The sequence below is a fragment of the Acanthopagrus latus genome, chromosome 2 (genome assembly GCF_904848185.1).
Source record: "Acanthopagrus latus isolate v.2019 chromosome 2, fAcaLat1.1, whole genome shotgun sequence".
Lineage (NCBI taxonomy): Eukaryota > Metazoa > Chordata > Actinopteri > Spariformes > Sparidae > Acanthopagrus > Acanthopagrus latus.
Genome location: NC_051040.1, coordinates 9,998,217 through 10,015,626, shown reverse-complemented (window position 1 = coordinate 10,015,626; position 17,410 = coordinate 9,998,217). Strand labels below are relative to the sequence as shown.

The following is a 17,410-nucleotide window of genomic DNA, read 5'->3' as shown; positions in this document are numbered from 1 at the left end:
TAAACTTTTACTGCAGCTGCTGATCTAAAAGTGCTTGCGTTCACCCTCATGTCAAGGGTGTAACTATTGCTGTTCATATCACTCTGGGATCTCGGGGCTTCTGGAGACTTGGATTATGCCGAACAAGCTGTACGGAACCATTTTACATTTATTTTCAGTTTTTTCACATTTTAAAACAAACCATGTTTTGATGACTCTGACAAGTCACCCCACTTTCCACTGGCATGGGAGTGAGGAGATAATGACAGAATTTCTTTGGGCTGAACTTTTCCTTTAAAAAATGGTCTCCCTGCCTTAATGCGCACAAAGTTGGTGGAACCTTAACAGATATTATCACCAGTCTCTGCACATTTTTAAGTAAAAACAATGAGTCAGAGTTGAGCTGAGACTTGTTTCTTTCTAATATGTTTTTTGTCCCCTTTCTTGCTGAGTGGGCCTTACATGGAAGCAGGAGTATGAGTTATTATTTCAGCTTTAATTTGATGGTTTAATTAGATAGTTAGTGGCCTGTAAACTGTTAAGTGGGCTTTACAGTGTCCTAATTTGTATGTAAATTTTCATTGTTATGATAATACTACACGACAATGTCTTGTGCTGCCTCTGTTCTGCTGAGCAGGCCTTTAAGGGAGCCAGAATTATAGGCTCTATTGTACTTGATATTTTTGCTGAAATGAGCAGACATCTTTTATTTTAAGAGAATTCACTTCTACTGTTTCACGCCATTGAACTTTGGGACTCGAATTGGACCATTTGCTTTTCTCATGACAGTGATTTATTGTGATATAGTCGTACATGTCAATGCATATAAGCAAAATTAGCCTCAGCGAGACGCCCTAAACATTGCAACTGTTGCATGTCCTGTGCTTCAACTCTAATCTGTATTTTCCCTTTTTGAATAAACTTACAAATAAATAACCGTGTGCAATCCAATTTCAATAATTCTTCCCATCCAATAAGGCTTCTGTTACTCACCTTTTAAATCAGCTCCTCCGTGCGGAGGACACAGCTCATCGAGCAGCAGTAGGCATTACAGATTACTTTTCCTCCCCCGTGTTTAAAAAGTTCCCTTATTTAATAAATGAATGGGAGCTGTGGTGTGAGGGTCTTTATGAAAACAGACAGGATTTCATCAGGTGTGAAAAGCAGTGTTTTAGCCAGACTTAATTGGAGTCTCATATTTTTTATTTCTCTCCTTTTATTCTGTTAGTACAAAGGGTACGTGAAGCAAGTTTCCCCAAGTTAAGTGTAATTAAAAAGAGTTGTGTCGAATTTCAAATCTAGCAAAGCTGCTCTCTGTCAAAGATCTGATTCTGTCCTTTTCTCTCTTTTTTAGCTGCTTTAATTCACCCAATTATTAGAGCACAACTGGAGGTGTTGAACTATAATAATGTTGAGATTGTAATGATGTATACTTAATTGTTGTGTTTCTATCCCAGTGCTCAGACATGGAGTTTTCATTCTTAATGAGAAAAACTTTTGATGTCAGTGGAATATAACCAAACTTTTAACACAGTTTGTTAGATGATTAAGTTCAATGACAGCACACAGTGGCCACATCGTCGGCGGTGAGAGGTGACAAACACAAATACCTCCATTACTGTACATTTTTTTTGGTATTTACTCTATACTTTTACTCCTGACAGGCTTGTTACTTCAGTTTTAACACATTCGAGGGAATTTATAGATAATTTACAATGCATTACCAACTGCAAATGTCTGCTTGGGCAAATCCTGATGATTCTACTTTTAACTTTAATAGTATATGAATTATGATTGTATTATTTTAGCATTGCATATAGTAATGATGTGTTGGAGCCAACCTAACTTGATGACTCAAAATTAATGGATACCCATCATGCTTTATCATTTTGAATTTCTTTTAGGGTTTTACACATGTTCTTGTTCATGTAAAAACATTTGAAAAATAGAAAGGTCAAGGTCCGCATAAGAATTGATTCAGCACAGATTCTCTGTTGTTGTTGTTAGCATTGCCTGGGTCAGGCGTGTGTGAGCTGGCCAATCAGATCAGACTGGTTATTCAGGAGGTGGGGCCTTAAAGTGACAGGAGAGTTTCAGATGTAGGCGGAATACAGTGATGCAGCTCTGGACAGTATGAGAGTATAGATGTGTTTTTGGAGCACTAAAGCATGTAAACCTATTCTAGTAGTTACTCAAAATACAAGTTTGAACCTGGAAATGAGCAGAATGTCTCCGTTTCATCTGCCTCTTTATTAAATGTCACACTTTTTTGTATGTTTAACATTGTGTTTGTTTTCATCAACTTTCAAAATAAGGAGCTGATGAAAAGATGAAGATTTGAGCGAAAGAACAATACATCCGCTAATAAAAAGAAGATTTGAACAGGATAAATGTGGTGAAAGGAGGGTGATTCTGAAATATAAGCTATTCACCCCATTTGCTTATTTTGATTTCCTGTAACCAAAGCACTCAGATCTTTATATGAGTAGTCTTTTTTTTGTTTTTTTAAAGGGCTGGTTGAACACAGCTTTGGTTGACCTTCGATAAAATAAGATAGCTGCTTTGGATATGTAAGATTATTGGCCTTGATCTCCTTAAATGCTTTATCTCCACCAAACAAAGACTGAATCACAGTAAGAGTGGGACTAGATGCCAACACTTCTTTTTTTAAACAAATTAACCATTTAAATGACTGATCAGCATATATTTAGGTGGATTTTCCCTCATTTCTTAAATTGGAAAAGTGACATTCAAGAGCAAGAAAAACACAGAGAGGAAAGGCAAGATTTGTGCCAAATACATCACAGTTATACGTTTTGCAATCAGGATCCTGAGGCCACTGAGAAAAGTACTTATTTTCTGTTTTCTTTTCTTCTACGGATGCTCAGAATATTTCTGTCCTACAATCAATGCTTTTCAAAACCGAGGAGTGTTGCACCAAAGATGACAGTCTTCTAATCAGAGGGCTCATCTCGGTCTCCTCCCCAAACAGACCTTTGTGGGATTTCTATTACCAGTTTCATTTTTCAGATAAATGATATTCTTGACATTGGGTTTTTTTTTTTTTTTATTGTCTTTTTCCTCATTGTCATTTCTTACCGAATTTGAAGGAACATATTCAACTTAAGGTGATATGCCGTCTATAAAGAAATCATACCAAGTTCATTCCCAGCATTCAGTTACAGTCCCAGCTACTAATACACGAGGACGGTGTCATGAGGATGAGGCCGTTTGAATATAAAGGACCTTCGTTCCTTGACACTGCAGCAGCTCATTTGCTGTATTCATGCTCTCAGAAAAATGCTTTAAAACGGAGCGGTGACGCATGGAAGAGCTGCCGCCACGCTGCGCTGCCGTCCTTGCTGTAAATCTCCAAATAGGGAGATTATACTAAAAGAATGGCCACAGCACTACAGTTGTCACTCCATAGGCAGGGCCCCGCGGTGGTGTGTGTCATCAGGCCTGTAATTCACTGCAACAAAGACATCGGGGGGGGCACATACTGTAAGTAAAGAGGAGTCATACTAGCAAATACCCCAAAGTAAAAGCTACGAAATACAGAGAATGAGTCTGTCCTCTCCGAGCTGTGTTGATGCCTTTCATACTGTGTACAGCAGGCAGCTCGTCCTGATATGCAAGTATAAGCACTTCTATTGTGTAAGTGCAACACAACTGTTGATGTATGCCTATTGTATTTCCTGTTTTATTCTTGTAACAAACATTTCATTTCAGCGCCTCTCCCAGTGTGTTTCCTGCACCCTTGCGTGTCCGCATCTGTATCTTATCACATACCTGTCCCTGATTTTGCTGCTGGTAAAACAGATTAATCTATTTTTTTCTGTTCTGCCATCTAGCATCAGGTTGAAATGCTCTTGGGGATACGCTTGGGAATATGAAGGATACCCGATTATTAATTATTTTTAAGTCAATTAAGAGAACTTTGGATCCCTGCACCATTTTGCATCTTAATGATGCAAGTGATATGTATTTGCATCAAAGCCTATTAAAACCAGTTCTACATTTCAAAAAATAAAGATTGATGAAAATATTCCCTAAATGTAAAATATTCCCCTGATAAATCATATTTGTGAGATAGAAAGTCAGCATTTGTCTAATTAATTTGTCAATTATGACTCACAAAAGGAGCTTTTTTCTCATCAAGGCTAAGTTTTCATCGATTTATTTTATTTAACTGGCAGAGATGGGCTTCCATATGTTGGCTTTTGGCCCTTGGCCCGACCATTAAGTTTTAAGTTTTGGCCCATTAGGGAAAAAGACAGATCTGATCAGGGTATTTTATATGGATGGTCACCTTAATGTTATTCAAATGTTATTAGACATTGCTAAATGCCAACCAGAGCTGCATAAATCAACCAGGGCTGCTTACAGACCAATTACATTTGTGGACAAATAAAAAATATCTATATTTTTTTTAAAGATATTATAGATTATTTCATTTGAGGGCAGCTCCACCAATTTGATATTAAAGTATGTTTACAGGTCTTGGGGAGAAGTACTGCATATGTGAAAAGTAGTATAAAGCCTTGTGTAGCTCCAGAGAAAGCTGCATGTGATCTGATAAATTCCCTCCAGTGATGTCACTCAGTGTCTAAATTGCACTGTGGGTCATGTAGGCGTGGGTTCTGAAAAGATGGAAGATGGCACGGAATAAGATAGGCAATATCTCTGGCTCCGCTTCATGTTTTGATGGTTTGTTTTTTAAATACTGAATGCTAGTGGACTGTGTCTTGTATGGCTCTCTGCACCCAAGTCTTTGTGTTTCCCAGAGCTGTTACACATAACTCGATCACGATGACCCACAATAATTAAGCAATGTCAAAATTACAATGCTACACACTGTGAAATGAACCAGACAGCAAATCATTGTGAATTGAAAGGAGGCCACATTTTGAAATGAGATATGATGAGTCAATGCAATTGGTTTCATTAACTAATTTGCACACTGAATTATTCAAAACACAAGCAGGGGAGACTGATGGCTTGTGTTTGTGCAGTGACCCTAATTGTCAAAATACTTCATGAGCAACATGCTCTGTCCTGGTATGTTGGCCCCATAAACACTTGGGGAGACATGTCAGAATAACATTATGTGTAACACCCCAGTGTTTTGACTGAGCGCGCACACACACACACACTCATTAGGCGTTTAAAAATTGTGTTCACATATTGTCAGTATTCCCAAAACCCAGCAGGTTTGGTCATAATCCCCCACAGTAGACGTCCAGACATCATGGTGCCATGATGAAGACATGAGTAACATCTTATTTTTAAAACCTCTGAAGAATATTTCTCCCTCTTGCCATTTACCTCACAGGCACACACACACACACATTATGTATACGAGCGTGTGGCATGAACGCAGTCTGAAAGTCAATTAATCTAAAATTATGATGCAATAGATCTGTAATTATTTGAACGAACCAGCTACATTGCACAGTTTTTACAAAATGGTTTGGTCAAATGTTATTAGGAGGCTTCATGAGGCGGAGATTGTGCAAATATTGGTATTTAATTAATTCTGTAGCAAAATTTTATAATTAGAGTTTAACTACAAAAAAGCTCCAATAAATTTATTTTAGATGACATTTATGATGCTATAAGGCCTGTAAAAGATCTTGAGAATTAAGCCCACAACAACAGACGCTCCTCTCTCCCACAGAACACTGCTCCTCAAACGTCTCGTCAGCAATCCTATCTTTAATTCCGTGACTTTGTGACATCACACTATGTCACCGTGTCACACATTTGTATAATTTATGTCTTGTGGCTAGTTTGCCTTATAAGAATTGATTTAGCACAGCTGCTCAGGTATTGTTAGCTGTGCTGGCTCAGGCGAGGAGACTGGGCATTCGTAAGGGGGAATATGGCGTGTAGTGGTGACATTTCAGACGAAAAACTGTTCCTAAATAAGGCTTATCTGACCCTCCATAACCTTTTCAATAAAACTCAACTTATTACAGTAACCTTACACCTTTTCTTGTTTTTAAATCATTCTCCATGTAGTTTTAGTCTCAAAACATATTAAAACAAAATATTCATCTGTTGAACGATTTTATGTCTTCATGAGTAATGTTTTATTTCCCAGAACATTTCCTTGAGAAAAATAAGAAAAATAAACTCCTCAGCAAACATAAGGGCAGACCATCTGCACTGTCACGGTGAGGCCCGCCGGCCTCTGCTCTCATCGTTGGCTCGGCCTCCAGATACCGCCTCACTCATCCTCGACCTGACCTTTGGTTTGATATCCAGTGGCAGTCTTTAAAAGGTGAGATAAAAGTAGTGGATGTCGCTGCAGGCCATGAATCGACTTTTTACCTTTTGCGAACTGTTTCTCTTTAGGCCCTGCTTACAATAGAGTGATGGAGCTTTGTATTATCATTTCATTCAATAGTACTTTTCACATGGCTAGGCTTCAGGATCAGAGAAGATTCATACTGATGAGATGCAAAGATACAATTCTCCACCAAAGATCATAATATATCACCGTGATCAAGTCCTCTACTGGTGGCATTTAAGATGTATGAGGACTGCTGCTGTATTCACAAAACAAAACTGGTTTATCTTGGCAGCTAACTGGCATACAGTGTATACAGTGTTATTAGCACAGACATTTACCTAATGAATACAGCAGAAATGTACTGCTGAATTACAGGATGAGATGTGTAATTTTAAAGAATACCTGTTTTTGATGGTGCCAAAAAGGCTGTCCTGGCGGTGGCTTAAAGTGTCATGCTGGAGCAGAGAAGGTGGATCCAAATGCAGGGGATGGCAGCCAGGAAGTGTAATGGTTGAAGATTAATGCAGGATCACAGCAATGGCAGGAACAGGCAAACACAAAGGAAGATCAGGGAAACAGAACAGATGACTCAACAGGCGCTGAACTAAGGACTGGAATTAGAATACAAGCCAAACTAATAAGAAGATGAGGTGCAGGTGGAGGTGGGCGGAGACAGACAGGTGAGGGTAATGAATGGTAAAACACTGGGACCAGGGTTGGGCTCACCAAGTGCTGCTGAGACTGATGGGAATATTTTAAAATTTTCTGGTATTTGGCCATAAACACATTTGACAAAATATCATTTGGCATGATAACAGTCAGTTGCAACTTCAGTGGGACATGAGTGGCTGTACTGAAATCTACAGCAAATTGTCTCATGGTTATTGAAATATTTCACTCAGATGAACCAATGAGAGCCTCATCATGGAGAAAGAGAAAAGATCCCATCATCATAGTCAAGAATCATCTTCTGGGGAGCATTAATGTCTGGACAAAACGTCCTGGTGATTCATCTAATAGTTGTTTCTGCTCCATAGTTGTGGGCCAACCAATAGGTTCTACAAAGCCGCATCGCCCAGCATGTCTGAAAAAAACGAAACTGCTCACATCTACATTCCTCAACGTCTTGTTCAGCTTTGTTTCTGATATCATTTAGCCATCACTTTGCCTGCAAGATTTGCGCCTCTCAATCTGACAAAGAGAAAATGAGCCAACCTGTTCTAATCTACTCTAAGTGAGAAAGTGGAATTGAATTAAATATGCTCTTCCCTCTTCAGTGGAACTTAATAAAACCCATTACTATAGCTCACACGCCATCAATGAACGTTCAACTGGGGATGCATTCTGCTTTATATTTCCTCCGTGTGAGATAACAGGTCACTGTGAGAAATAACGATGGAGCCAACATACCCATTGTATTCTCTGGTGAAACGTCAACTCATCAGTCTTGGTTCACAGATGATTGATATGCCAATTACTTACCGTCTGCCTTAGAACCTGCCTTCCACTACCACTGCGTATAAGTCACTGTAACTATCTGTAAGTATCAGCGATCCCAGCAGCAAGTTGGAGATTTAGGCCTGAAGTGGGTTCATGTACAGTCAGCCACACAGAATATCCCAAAAGCTAGGCCACACTTTGCAAAACTCTTAAGTCACAAATCCCACATTATTATTCTGAAATGGTGTATAGTCCTCCCCAGACACGCTACAAAAGCTCTCGAGCTCTCAAAAGTATGTTTCATCCCTCCATTGTGCTCAAAGATACTCCAAATTACTTAACAACCTAGAATGAGCAAAGCGAACGGTGTTACATGGGATACTTTACACTGCTCCATTCAAACAGACCAGGAGGGCTGTGTTATATCTGTATTTCCCAAAAAAGGGATGCTGGGTCCCAAGATAAACCTGAGGGATACAAGAAGAGGATGAAAGAGGATGAGAATTACTGCTACACAAAATGATGTTTATTTCATCTGACTTTTTGCATTCGTCTTGAGAAATCTGGGCACGTCTCAGCCCAGATGCTTGGAAAAAAATGTTGGCAGTTACTGTTTCTGCAAAATCGGTTGCAGTCTTGTTTGTGACGACCGAAACAGGTATCTTAAGCCAAAACATGATCTTTTACTCATCGTCACCATGTTTTTTTTGTGCCCAGACCTAAACTAAAGAACTTTATAAACTGACAGAAACCATCTTTGGGGGGAAAAAAAGTTGTTTGATGTCTACTTTTCCCTTTTTTTGGTTCGGCCCATGTCCCTCCTGCTAACATGGATGGGGCGAGATTAATGACCGATACTGCTGCCAGCTACGAGGGTGTGATCAAGCAAGCTTCACTCTCGAAGAGCTGCCATGTTGTCCATCTTCATATATATCAAAAAGTACAATCAGTCTCCTAATGTTATATAAAATATATCTAGATGCTGAACCACAATCAGGTTGATTAAACAATGTTTTCACAAGAGCTTTTTGTGGTTCAAAAGAAACTCATACACTCATATGTAGAAACAGTGCTGATACACACAATCAGGTCTTCACAATGCAGACTTGTTTGTCCAAAAAACACAATGAGCAGTGATTTCAGGTGATAATCTCATGATGATGTCATGTCAGCCTACAGCTGTAAAATGATCCCCGATACACACATGATGCTACTGTGCCTTACCATTAAGGTTTATCAAACACATGTCACACTTATTCAACACCGCTATCCCTCATGACTAAGTTTGGATGCATTATTAATGTTTTTAAATGTGGACGTATAATTCCTTGAAAAATAGTACTGGACACATTTCCTCGCTGTGCACATTTAATTGACCTCTAATCATATTTCATGTATTCCAGCTAAAGAAAGCTGCTCTTTCATCCAATACAAAGATGCCTCCACCAGACCGCAGGTGTAATCTGCTTCATCTGAACGGCTTAATACTGACCACTATCAGATATCTGTATTAAAACATGTCCAGGTCTACGATCCGACGCCTGCCTATTTAACAGTCACACGCTGTTCATTAAGTCTCCCCTTTTTTCTGTCAATCATATCTCACCCTGGCCGTAACTCAGCTGGGGACATGAGTGATAACAGCGCCATCATGGCCCTTTTCAATTAGTTTCTGAGATGAAAAATATATAATCCTCATCCTTCATGCCAGGATGCTTTCCCAGATTACAACACAGTCTGTATTAATCATAAAATTTATGAACACCAAGTCTGTGCTTGCATAGCGCTGCCAGTCATATTGTCTCGCTCTGGGCACTGATAACTACTCATGCACAAGCATAACAAAGACAATTAGCGGGCTGAAGTGAGTGTTTTTTGTTTTACTTATTGCAGGCTTTTATTCCAGACAGAAGATACTAAAAAAAAAAAAAAAAATGACTCATCGCGCTTCAAGTCCCAGGGCTGTTGGCTAAACATTCAGAGAAAATAAGACGCTGTTTGTTTATGTTAATTTATCCTCACTCAACGTAGCTAAAGGTAAAGGAACTTGACTTGAGACTCAGCTACACGGCAGCCACATGTGATGCAGAGCTCCATGATTCTGGGATCTTCTTTTCCTGTATGTTTAGAAATTGTCATGTAGCCACTCGCATGCCGATTCATGTAACAGGTCCTGTTCACATCAACTTGTCGTCATGCTACTGAGGCTCGGCCCGCTCGATATACTGTATATGCATGTAGCTGATGATAACACCACACAGTGTGCAGGTATCGGGGTGACACGCAGAATAACACAGATAAGGAAACAGCTATGAAATGTCGTGAGGTGTCAGATTTACCGGTGCTCAACTTGTTATATAATGTGTTCAAATTCCCCTCCATGTAGTCACACAACAGTAGTCGATGGAGACTCCCACTGATTCACAGGTTATTTTGACAACTTTTCACAAATTCGCTTCGCGTGGTTGGTTTGCAAACTGTGAGGCCGCCACCTCATGGGTGGCCGCATGGCTGTCAGAACACACCTGATTCACTAATTGTAAAATGTAATTTATGAATAGCTTATTGAGAAAGACAGCCGCTTACAAAGAGTTCAGGGAAGCACGTACAAAACTGATGTAGGCAAAAATAAAGCTACATAAATGATATGAAATGAGGATAATCTAAATAAATGTATGTAAAAAATATATCTAGATTTACCTGACCTGGATGACTGAGAAACTTCATCAAGACGTTAACAGATATAGAATGGATACTTAGATGTAGTTCAAAGGTAAACTCACTGAATCCACAGCAGCCTGTTGGAAACCTCCCAAAAAACCATTACGGGAACTGTAAAGAAACTCCTTGTTTCATTGTACAAAGTGGGTGAACGAACGTTGCCTCGAGGCTTGTGAGTCTCTGTCCCAATAGTGAAAAGTTATCTGAACGTAGCTGCTGCGACAATGTGATGACATCCTGAAATGGAAAGTGTTGTTGTCAACCCAAAGGAAACACCTACACGTACTGTAAATCCATTTGTTCCACTTCTTTGCAGAAATAAACAGGACAGTTGCTTTCGAACGGCTTCACACAGAGCGTAACAATTTAAAACAATGAAAAAAAGATTAGTATAACATTCAATTCACCCAAAAAAAAAGAGAAGAAGATTAAGATTTTGCTTGGCTTGTGTCCACAGAGTCTTCTTGTCTGGCTTAACAAAAGAGTTGCGACTTGGGAGACGAGTCTGCTCTGTGGAGTTTCTTTAATTTGCAGCCAATGGAATATGTTCTCTTCAGCTTGATAGATGAACTTTGAGAAATCTGGAAATGTCTACAAAAAAAAACAGCGTTTCTTTCAAACTGTGGCTGTGTGTTTGTCTTGGAGACAAACAGATGTACACTTAATGTAGCGCTAATGTTTTTGTCAGTGCAGGCCTCACGAATGTAAACTGTCTGTCAGAGCTGTAGCAGCAACCTTAATTGTATTTACCTACAGGCTATGTACGGATTTGCTACTGAGGTAAAGGGCACTAATCAGGCCAGTTTTTTTTTTTGTAGTCTTTCTATTTATAACAAGCTCCTGTGTGATCACACAGCGGTATCCTGTACGCATAGAGGCATAGGGGGAGTCCATTTCTGTCATCTGAGGTGGAATCAATACTTATGTAATTTCTAGGGCTAAATATTGGACCTTAAGTTAAAAATGTGTACATTTTGAGGACCATAAAGGTGCATATGTCTACCATTTCTCTCTGACTGTTCTCATTTTACATGGCCAATTTTTGTCCTTTTAAATTAAGATTGAAAATTGCCATTGACATTGAAGACCGGGCTCTTTAAGGTCAACATTACGATCACATGTGACGAGTACAGCTGTATGATAGAGAGTACTGCCACAGTGACGAGCTGATGTGCCCCTAAACGTACAAATATAAACCTTCTTCTCCGACAGTGTGTAAGAACATGATGTATGTTGAAGGATCTGTTTTAAGGCAGCAAGGAACGGGTTGTAAGTGGGCAACGTTGTCCGCGATATGACAGCTAACATGATGTAACCTTGCGAAAGGTCACTCTGTGGACTCTTGTGTATTAACCACGACTCGAATGTAACTATCCGGCCGAGAGCGCCTGCTGTGACAGTCTTTTTCTTTTTGTGATGAATTGAATTAGGCAGAAGTGGCGTGCATGCGAACACTGCCCGCGCTCAGACTGAAATTAGGGCCAAGAATTGAATTGATGAGAAACCCGCTAATTTCAGCCCACAGCATCATCAAATGGGCTTTGTAAAAGAGCTCTGTATTGACATGCTATTGCAGGGGTCATTTCATTTTTTTTGATTTAAAAAAAAAATAAAAAGGCAATTTAATAGCTTAATGAGGGCAATCAATTTGAAGAAATGTCAGCAGAATGAATTCAGAAGCATATGCCCCGACGTTTTTAATTGTGGGAATGGTGTGAAAAATCCACTCCCTGGATTGAAAGTTAATGGGCCAGGTTGATACATGCAGACAGCCGAGTTATCAAACGGTGTAATTAATTAGCGTGCCACATTTGCATCCCTTTTTCTCCTCTGTCAAGAAATAAGCAAAAATCGTGAGGCAGGAACAATTTGCAGCTTGAGGACAAAGATATTACAGAAGAGCAAAGCAGGAGGCAGTCGGGTTTGTCATGACTGATGGCCTTTTGTCAGTTCTCATTTCATTACAAGTTAGTGTAAAGAGAAAAAGGCTAATTATGTCCAAAAAAGAAATAAAATCATAATTGAAATGCAATTAAAATGTCCCATATTGTATAAAATGAGTTTTCCATGTCACGTTTCAATTCAATCAAAGCAGGGTTAGATGATTTATATACATCTAAATGCTATAAAAGCATCAAAACAGTGATTCCACAGAGAAAATGCACACAGCCCGCTTCAGAAACTGCCTTTAAACAAGCTGTCAGGACTACCGTAACATTGTAATGTCATATCTGTACAGTCAGTGCCCTCAGCCAAGCTCCCAGCACGTCTGTGGTTACAAAAATGTTGGCTCATGCCTGTGAGAGCTGACCAACCAGAGAAGACTGGGCTTTCCAAGACGGTGGCATTTAAAGAGACATGCGCTCAAACGAAGGGTGAATTGAGGTGAAGTGAGTGAAGGACAGTATGCAAAAATAAATGTGTTTTTTGAACATCATAGCATTAAAACATGTTCTAGTTCTACACCCTAAATGAAAATATGAACCTAAAATTAGCATAGTATGGGACCTTAAAAGAGATAAAATGTTAATGAGTGAGTTTCAGAGGCGCCGGCAGGCAGAATTTGTTACTTTTGGACAGATGTTGACTGTTTCTGCCTGTTCATATATTTGTACTAAGCTGGAGCTTAGTGTTTGGCATACAGACGTGAGAAAGGTATCAACTCTCGTCAAGAGAGTGAATCAGCTTTTTCCCCAAAATGTCACAACTTGGCATGTTTGTGGTGATAATACACTTCAAGTGCTTTCTAAAAGAAGTTTAATCTTCCTGAACATTGTATCTTCGGGCACTTACAGCTTTGTAAGAGTTTTGAACGTTCACCCTAACTTCCATAACGGACCGGCAGCTATCAGTATTGACCACCTCTTGACCCGACTGCCCACTATGAAAGGCATGATGTGTGTTCTGTACAGTCTCCCCCACTTGCTGCATTAGACCCTGCTGCTGCACGGCACTAGAAAACACCGTGGGAGGATGATTTACGCATATCTTGAAATAGCAGCGGAGGATCAGGTCGAGTGTTTGCGTAAGGTTCACTCCTTTGCCATCTGTACTCGAGCTGACACAACGTGAGATTCTTCTCTGCTCGCTCTCACTTAGCTAAGGTCAGATAATCGGGGATATATGAGGTCTTTCATCCTGTCTGGCGTGGATGTCGGTAGTCTTCCTCTACCTATATTCATGTGTTTTGGATGAGCACAATTTGTGGTCAGAGATATTCAGTACAGTTTCTTCATTGGAGTCAACCACACACCTTTAATACCAAATCATCAGCGTCTGTAAGTTTTAGCAAGATGTCTGATGCTCTTCCACCCACACATCATTCTTGGAAAAGAAATGTTTTCTACTTTGTTAACCTAGAAAAAAAATAGGTGTACGCTACAATATTTGTCTGCTAATTTTATAGAGGATCATGTAACACTTCTGCATTAAAAATGTCTAAAAAAAAAAAAATGACTAGACCATTGTGATATATTTTGTGCACTTACATTACCCTAAATGTATAATCTTTTTTGTTCTTCTATTCAAGGTAATGGTGCGTTTCATTTGGTTGCCTGTCGCTATAACTTCCTGGAGATATTCAGAGAGTGAGGAACATCAAGAACAGCATAAGATATGTGTTTAAATGTGCATCCATATAGAGATACATATTCTGGTTTTTTGGGGTTTTTTTTTTTTTTTTTTTTTTTGCTATTTCAATGTTTTAGCCATGCTAACGGGGTAGCTCCACAGCCATGTTTGTCTGTCAGATGTTTATCCACCACTGTGTTAGGACTGAAATATTTCAGGAACTGTGCCAAAGATTCCCATGAAATTTTATGCAGACATTCAAAGTTGTTTTTTTTTCCTGTAGTTCCAGCATGAGGTTGACTTTTTGGATTTTGAGCAAAATAACAGTTATTATCGAGAGCGTACAGGGAAAAGAACAAAATTGAGCATTTCTAACCACACTCGGTAATCAATTCGCAGGGACTTCCCCACAAGAGGAAGAGCTGCGGCAGGAGAGTGGTGAGCTGTGTTCACTTTACAATAGAAATCCGGCTAAGCTGGCAGACGTATGATGCCTTGAACTATGCGGTGAGACCCTGTTTGTACTGTTGCTGAAGTTTGATGCTGTTCTGAGCATTATTTGTGGCTTTTTGGTGACGGTTTCTTGCTGGAAGCATAGACTGCAGTGTATTGTTATCGTCCGGTCATTTCTGAGGTTGCTAAAACTACGTAAGCTAGGGGTCTGCAATCTTGATCTCTCGAAGGGGGGTCTTACCCTATGTCACTGTGTATTAGACCATGGATTAAATTTACACCGGAATATCCCTTTAATGCAGCTGTGAAAGCACATACATGACACATGGGGTTTAAGTGGAATTCAGAAATACATCAGTGGTTATGATCTCATCTCTCAGTGACACTCACTGGAGTAAAATACAACATGATCACTTCAAAGGGCAGAAGACATATTATTATAAAGACTTTTTCCCTCCACCTCCCTCTCAACCGCATGATAGAGGGTGTAATGAAGAATGGCATGAAAAATTTATGGAATCACTTCAAAGATAGCATAAGCTTTCATGATTTCAAATGTTTCTGAGGTTGAAAATTGATGGGATTGCTATATATCAAACAATTCAAGTGAAATCCCCTTCATAAGATTTCGTCTTTTTTTTGCGCAAACACCATATTGCTCACTATTTTCATTCCACTTTTTTTTTTTTTGCTGGTTGATGCAGACACATTTCTTGCCGAGTGCTTTAAACATTGAAAATCATTGCAAGTAATTCGGCAACACCGAGGGCGGTTTGTATTTTTGAACAACGAACAAAAAAACATGTAACATCTCTGACCTCAGGGTGAGGGTGTGGGAGTAAAGTTGCGCAGGTTACTTACTTTTAGATGAAAAGCAAAGACAAGAAATGATTGAGAGGCTGTGGATGGTGAGTGGGGTCAAAGGAAATGAGTAACAGGCAAAATTTCTTTGTTCTTATCTTTCTCACACAATCAACAGAAGTGGAAAAAAGGGAGGAGGGAAATGAATACCTCCCCTTCAAAGTCCATCATATTCTGTTTGAAGTCCATGTTGTACTTCAAAATGAGTGTAATGCCAAAGGTACCGCTCTGCCTTTAGCTCCTGTCGGATTCTGAGTAAGAGTAGTGCAATATTGTATTAGCGTGTAAAGAAATTTGCTTTTGAAATAGAAAGCAAAGACAAGTGGTGTCTCATTCTGCAAATTACATTCTTAAGTGGTTTGATATAATTAGAGGTCATAAAAACATAATATGCCATTCGAGGCTATGGATAAAACACTGATGACTAATTCGGCAGTATGTTGCGACAGTGTTTGCTGATATAGACACAATAGGTTGTGTTGAAAGACGTGCACATGTTTGCAATCTAAAGCTGATTTGGCAGAAGAGTCCAAAATCACCTGATGCAGTATCAAACTCGTGTGTCTCTTTCAAACATGTCTTCTCATGTAGTCTCCAAGCTAATTAGCAGTTTTGAGTCTTGAAATACAGGCTCGTTAGTATCTGTGAGCTGTGTGGAAAATGAGCATACAAATAGAATTAGGTTGAAAATTGCATAGGTAAGATATATCTTTAAAGTAAATGTTTTGGGATATACTCTAATGTGCCTTTTGGCACAGAGTTCAATGATCAGGGGATTTATACTGCTCAGTAACGGGAAGGTTACTGTTAACTTAGCTTAGCACAAAGAATGGCGGCAGAGGGGAGAAGCTTTCGACTTGTCCCTGTCTTTTTGCTATGTGATGTTATCTAGCTGCTAGATATAGCTTGAAAATCAAAAGCAAATATTCTTTTAAGGGAAGTCAATGTTCAGTTTCAATTTTGTCCAGAAGATTATGACTCCAAACAAGCTATTAATCCAGAAGCTTAGCAGCTAAGAAATAGTTCCCTTTGACATTTAGCTAACCTGGCACTGGTGAATATATGAGATCATTAGATTTAATATTGATCATATGGCTTTTTCAAAAATTACACAATCAATCAATTACACGTTAGATTTAAATTGTTCTGGTGTAGACCTCAATATTTGCATATTTGTATATATTTTGGGTTTTTTTTTAGATTAAAGGCACAGAGCTTCATTTCTGCCAATAGAGGTCTCTCAACCGTAATTCGTAAGTAGTGTGGGATCATGGAAGTTGTTGTCTTTTTTGTTAAACAACTACCGTTGCTGATGAAAATCAATCTACATGACTCAGGAAGAAATGTTCAGGGACTTCCTTCCTCACTTTTCCACAGTATAAGCACCAGGCCTTGGGTAAAATTGGGAACATTAGGAATAAGGTTAGAACTGCACTCAACACAACATATAACAAAGGTCTAGTCATTTTTACACATTCTAATGCAGAAATGTTACATATTATATCTTTAAGATTAGCCTCATTGCTATGCTTCGAGTGTTGGTGACACAAATGCAGCCTCGGTTGTGTTTCAGCTGATGCCTTCCTGTGTTTTACACACACCTTATTTTCAGCATCAATCAGGCGGCGCATTCAAAGCCCCACTGAAGTTATAGCCGGCGCTGCAGCAAACGAACCGTGGCAGAGTTAACTTCCAGGTTGGCTTGCAGGATAACAGCCCTGCTGGACTCTGGAGGCTTGTTGAGGACATAACATTATTCACATAAACACTGCACATTGAGAAAACCTGTTGAAGTAAGACAGAGTGAAAAAATACACCTAGCCCAGGTCGTATTCTCAGGCTCTCGCTGGGCCCCTAACAACACCAGCAGTCCCAAAGTAGGTGCTCACACATGCAATGAAAATAAGACATTGACAAGCAAAACAATGACCTACTTTATTTCAAATCCAATTATACTTCAGCTGCATTTCCTGGAACCTGTTCAAGTAAAGTCAGTATATGCCATAGTTCATGTGTTCACTTTGTTGTTCAGTTGTTAAATATTACCCTTTTGATCAATCACACGTTTCAGGCATCTCATCTTTTTTT

General features: G+C 39.3%; 1 protein-coding gene across 8 annotated transcripts in view; it reads right to left on the bottom strand.

The window, feature by feature from the left end:
* The window catches only part of cadm1b (cell adhesion molecule 1b), a 177,547-nt gene extending 170,624 nt beyond the window's left edge, over positions 1-6,923 (bottom strand). For 6 of the 8 annotated variants that reach the window (XM_037085574.1, XM_037085582.1, XM_037085589.1 and 3 more), the window contains exon 1: positions 6,680-6,922. The gene's annotated coding sequence lies outside the window, so the exon portion shown is untranslated. Of the gene's footprint in view, positions 1-6,679 lie in introns of all 8 variants that reach the window. The other 2 variants (XM_037085624.1, XM_037085633.1) reach the window with 1 other exon arrangement.
* Positions 6,924-17,410: the final 10,487 nt, after the last annotated feature.